Raw genomic sequence first — 6,512 nt, 5'->3', positions numbered from 1 at the left:
CTGCCAAGTTAGGTCTATGGAGATTTTTTTCCCCTGTTCTAATGTGGATGGTCGAACAATTTTTGATTTACAAAAGGGGGCAGTACTCCTACCTTCCCAGATTATGCAGTTCTGTATTTTCCCCATTTGTTCTGATTGGGAGAAGGCACCATATATGGTTCCCTTTCTCACAAGTGGAATCTCATTACCTTGATGCAGCCTTGAGAACATGGCAACCAAAGTTGGATCTGACCATTGTAGGGAGACTTCTGCTTTTTTGTCATTAACACAACAGTGAATGCAAAAGATAGAATCATTAGTGCACTGGAGATACAGATACTCAACTTCCCAGGCCCAGGTAATACTGGTGGGGGTAATTCAGGTGGAATCCATTAAGTTGGGGCAGAGTTCTATTTAACAAGTAGAGATTTGCGTACTTTGGGATCACTATGTTAGGAGGTCTGGGGACATGGCTGTGAGATTTTCTGGATAGGCCAGAAGATGGAATTCTTCATCCTGGGGATGTTGATGACAAATCTAGCAACTATGAAGATGATTCTCTGATGCTATACTTTTTGAAATATTTACTATAGATTTTTTTCCCACCCACACTGGATCAGGGTAACTGGAAAAGCAAACAGGATTAACAGTAGCAGCATGGTATCCGGTTGGACCCTAGAGTGGCTTCTAAACTCAACAAGGATAAAAGAGATGGTTCCCAGGAGAAGGCAACTGGCTAAAGTCATAGAAAAGAAGTATTATAGTCAAGGAGAGAAAAATTAATGCTCCTGTTCCCACCCACAGCATCATGTTACCACTTCTGGCTCACTGTTGATTCTTTTAAATTATTGGTGGAGGCCTTCCAAAGGCCTACAGATGCCATATATACCCCTATACATGTCCTATTAGTTCTGTCCCTCTAGAGATCCCTGACTAATACAGACAGAAACTTTTACTGAAGCAGCGGTGGAACTGCTCCTTGTGGGACAGGGCTACCCCATAGGCAGTGTGCCCAGAGTAGCAGCCCAAAAGCAGTTCTGCAGTCATATTTATATCCACTTTTACATATATACAAATTAAGGAGTGGATTGTATAGAAATTTCTAGAGAAATGGTGGTAACTTCTGGGTCATTGGGTCACTGCCATAGAAAGGGGTGGTAACTTCTAGGTGTTGCCATGGCAATGGCAAACTGACATGGCACACTGGTGAGTATGTCTTATTGAAAACTGCTTCCACCCTGTCTTTGTTTTAACTACTCTTCAATTTCATCCAGTGTCTGAGCCATGCTTCCAGAGTTGAGTCTCACCTCCTACCTCAGTTGCACAACAATATGAATATACTTAATGCCACTGAACTATATACTTAAAAATTGTTAAAATGGTAAAAATTGTGTTATGCATATTTTACTAAAATAAAAGCAAAACAAAACTAAAAATACCCAACAAAATACGTTGCAAAGGATCTGAATATTCAGCTCTAAAAAGAAGACATACCAATGACCAATAAGTCCATGAAAAATGGTCTTATTTTATGATTCCATGCATATGTAATGTCCAGAATTGACAAATTCATAAAGAAAGAAAGTAGATTAGTGGTCAGTTAGGACTTCAGGGTTGGAAGAGGTAAGGGTCATACCTAGAAAGCATGGGGTTTATATTCGATGTGATGAAAATGTTTTAAAACTGATTGTAATGTTGTTTGTAAGTATCTGTGAATAAACAATAAGTATTAAATTATACACCTTATATGGGTAAATATTATAATTTATGCACTGTATCTTAATAATGCTATTATTAAACAAAAAGTAATAATGTAGAGATAGCCACTGTACCATTTATCCAATTTCCCTCACATGTAACATTTGCATAGCTATAGTACAATATCACAATCAGAAAATTGACATAGCTACAATCCATTGACCTTATTCAGATTTCACCACTTTTACATGTACTCATTTGCATGTGTACATGTATATTTAATTTTAATTTTGTCATGTATTGATTTGTATGACCACCACCACAGGCAAGATACATCATAGACATTCCTGCTCATACCCTTTTATAACCAAAGCCACCTTTCATTCCTTCTCTCCTGCTAACTTCTGCCAACCACAAAACTGCTCCCCATCTCTATAATGGTGTCATTTCAAGAATGTCATATAAATGAAATCATACTGTGCCATTTGGGATTTTTCTTGACAGCATAAACATATCCAAAAATGTTTTCTGTTAAATAACCTTTTTCTCTGTACTTGGCTAGTGGAAACAGGTTTTTCTTGAAGCTTTTTGTGTTCATGACTGTTGGACGCTCCTGATAGGAGACTTTCTCAAAGTCCCGTTCATTATATATAGGAGATAATAAGGAAATCAAGGGAACTCACTGCTGTGTTAGGGAGGAGTCTTGGGATTCCTACCAATTGGTCTCTATCCTTCTGTGAGAATCAACAGTGTCTTTCAAAGAGAAAAAAATGTTAAGATTTGATAAAATCTAACATATTGATCTGATCTGTCGTTAGAGCCTGTGTTTTTGAGTTCTAATTTAAAATTTCTATCAATTAAAGGTCACTGAGAGTTTCTCCTTTGTTTTCTTCTAGAAGCTTTATGTTTTACTTCTTATATTTAGGTCTATTATACAGTTTGACTCAACTTTTCCATATGATGTGAGATAAAGTTCTTCTAAGTATCGCTATTATTGATAATGGCTATCCAATTGTTCCAACACCAATTGTTGAAAAGAGTGTCTGTTCCTCATGGAATTACCTTGGAATCTTTGTCAAAAATCGATTGGAGAGTCGGGCAAAGTAGCGCACGCTTGTAATTCCAGCACTTTGGGAGGCTGATCCAGAAGGATCACTTCAGGCTGGGAGTTTGAGATCAACCTGGACAACCCCATCTCTACAAAAATTTTAAAAATCAGTAGGCTGTGATGGCATGCACATATAATCCTAGCTACTTTGGAGGATGAAGCTGGAGGATAATTTGAGCTCAGAAGTTCGAGGTTACAGTGAGCTATGATTGCACCACTGTACTCCAGCCTGGGCAAGACAGTAAGATTCTGTGTCTATTTTTTTTAAAACAATTGGCATATATGTGTGAGTCTATTTCATCACTCTCTATCCTGTTCTACTGATCAAGTTGTCTATATTTATGCTGATAAATATTGTAGGATTGCAATGTTCTATGCAAAGTGTTTTGATTACTGTACCTTCATAATACATCTTGCAGTAAAATAGTGAAAGTCCTCCAAAATATTCTTTTCAAAGTTGTTTTGACTATTCTTAGTCTTTTAGACTTTTTAATATACATTTTAGAATCATCATCAATTTTTATAAAAAACTACTAGGATTTAATTAATTTCATCAATGTTTGGTAATTTTCAGTGTACAGGTCTTGTATATCTTTTGTCAATTTTATCCCAAAGTATTTTAAATTTTTAGTGCTATTGTAAATTATGTTTTTTTGAATTTTAGTCTAGTTATTCACTGTTTGTAATGGGTGGAATGTTCCCCCCCCCAAATCCATGTCCACCCAGAGCCTCAGAATGTGACCTTATTTGGAAATAGAGTCTTTGCAGATACAATTAATTAAGGATTGAAATGAGATCCTACTGGATTATGGTGGGTCCTAAATCCATTGGGTAGATCCTTATAAGAGACAGAAAGAATACACAGGGAGACACAGAGAGGAGAAGCAGAAATGAGAGTCTTCCTGCCACAAAGAAATGTCTGGGGCCACTAGAAGCTGGATGAGGTAAGGAAGAATTCTTTCCAAGAGCCATCAGAGAGAACATGGCCCTGCTGACACCTTGACTTTGGAGTTCTGGCCTATGAAACTGAGAGAATAAATTTCTAGGTTTCTCTGAAACCACCAAGTTTGTGGTAATTTGTTGAGGAAATCTCAGGAAACTTAATACATTGCTAGTATATAGAGGTACAACTAATTTGTATATTGTGTATTATATCCTGCAACCTCTCTAAATGCACATTACTAGCTCTAGTAGCTTTTTGTATACTATTTAGGAGTTTTTCCACAGGACATTATGCTTTCTATGAATAAAGATTGTTTTACTTCATCCTTTGCAATCGGTAATACTTTTATTTTTTCTTCTTGTCTTACTGCCCTGGCTAGAACTTCTAATGCAATGTTGAGTCAATTTTGTGAAAGTGTCCATTTTTCCCTTGTTTTCCATCTTGGGGGGGAAAGCATTTAGTCTTTATGTACACATCATTATGTATGTTTTTTGTAGATGCATTTTATTGGGTTGAGGTATTTTATCTATACCTGGCTACTGAGTATTTTAATCTGTAATGAATATTGCAATTCTGGCAACTGTTTTTTTCATTATCCATTGAGATGATCACATTACATTACATTTTTCTTTTTTCCTATGCTAATTTGGTAAATTATCATTTTTTTCTAATATTAACCCTACCTTGATTCCCTAGCATAAAACCTACTTTTGGTCATGGTGTATTGTGCTTTTTATATATCACTGGATTCAATTTTACTGATACTTTCTTGAGAATTTTTGTACATATGTTCATGAGGGATATTGGTTTATAGTTATATTTCCTTGTAATATAATTATCTGGCTTTGTTGTCTGGCCAATTCTAACCTTGTGGGGTAACTTGTAAAGTGTTTCCCCCTCTTCAATTTTCTGGAAGATTTTGCATAGAATTGGTGTTATGTCATCCTTAGATGTTTGATAGAATTACCAGAAAAGCCATCTCAACCTAGAGGTTTTTTTGGAAGGAGGATTTTAAATAAAACTTCCATTATTTAATGATTGTAGGGCTTTCTTTTATCCTAATATATGTGTTTAGTGCTATAAATTTCTCCCTATGTAATTCTTTTGCCACATCCCACAAATTATCATATGTTGGGTTTTTTCATTCCATTCAAAGTATCTTCTAATTTCCCTTTTGATTTCTTCTTTGGGCCTTGGGTTACATAGACATGTGTTATTTGGTGTTAATTTAAATATTTGAGGATTTTCCAGAGATCTTTCTGTTATGGGTTTCTCATTTAATTCCATTATACTTAGAGAACATAGGTTTTATTATTTGAATCCTGCTAACATTATTGAGATTCATTTTATGACTCTGAATATGGATTACCTTTATAAATGTTCCACATGTATGTGAAACAAATGTATATATTACTGTTATTGGTGGCAAGTTCTATGCAGTTGTTCAAGTCTTATATGTGGGAATTCACTGAAGGTGGTGGTGAAAAATATTCAGGGAAAAATAGTAGAGAAAGTTATAGAATATACCCTTTTAGAAGGCCCAAAAAGTTTTTCATAATTTCAGTAGAAGTTTCAGGTGAAGGCAGCCTAAATCCCCCTTACATTTACTTAATAAGTAAATAAAATAGCTAAAGTATGTGGAAAAGTTTACTAACTAACTCGTTTACTTATGTAGTCTTAAAACTAACCTTTGAGCTAGATGGTCCTCTCAGAAAGAGGTTGACCAAAGATATTATCCTCTAATAGTGTTTGCTTTAAGCATCAGAACTTGTGTTTTAATCTTCACTGTAGTGGTGTTGTCTCAAGTCTTTGTCAGTTAAACTTTACTAAATAAATGCAAGTCTCTCTGGCTTGTGGAGGCCGGCAGTTGCAACTGTTTACAGCACTCTCCAAAGTGCCTGTAAGCAGCCACAGACCCTCAGATGAACTAGCAAAACATAATATCTGTGTGTTAGTGTACTTTATTCATCTGTTGCCAAGTTAAAGTCTGCAAGACAGACACCCCGAAAGTAGGGACCCCAACACTTATAGATACTTGCTGATTTTCCATTTTATCAAATTTTTAGAGAAGGTTTGAAATCCCTGTAATTATGGATTTGTCTATTTCTTCTTGCAGTTCTATATTTTTGCTTCATGTATTTTGAAGTGCTGTAATGCAAGAATGCTTAGGATTGTCATGTCCTCTTGATAAATATACCACTTAAAATTATATAATGACCTCCTTTATTCCTTGTATTATTCTTCGCTCTAAAATGTATTGTATCTGATATCAATATAGTCACTCAAGCATTGTTTTGATTCATGATAAAATTATTCATCTTTTCCATCTTTTTACTTGTAAACAATTTGTATCTTTAAATTGAAAATAAGGTTCCTATAGGCAGCACATTTTTGTGAGTTTCTTTTCTATTCAAGCTGACCATCTCTGCTTTATGACTGAGGCATTTAAACCATTTACATTAGTGTGATTATTGACGTTTGAGTTTAAGTCAACCATCTTATTATTTGTTTTCATTTGTTCTGCCTGTTCTTCATTCTCCTTTTTTTATCTTTTGCGGATTATTTTGAGGATTCCATTTTACCTTATATATTAGCTTATTAGCTGTAACTTTTTTACTGGTTGATTTAAGATTTATAGTACACATCTGTAATGTATCAGAATCTACCTTTAAGTGATATTAATATATAGAGTAAGAACATTTAAATTGTGTACTTTCATTTCCCTTCTTCTGGCCTTTGTGCTATTATTTTCCCCTCTTCTGGCTTTTGTGCTAAAGTATATAT

Source organism: Aotus nancymaae, unplaced genomic scaffold (genome assembly GCF_030222135.1).
Source record: "Aotus nancymaae isolate 86718 unplaced genomic scaffold, 86718_ANA_hifiasm-v0.15.2.pri h1tg000004l, whole genome shotgun sequence".
NCBI classification, from domain to species: Eukaryota; Metazoa; Chordata; class Mammalia; order Primates; family Aotidae; genus Aotus; species Aotus nancymaae.
The sequence above is the reverse complement of the archived record's forward strand: the minus strand, read 5'-3'. Positions refer to the sequence as shown.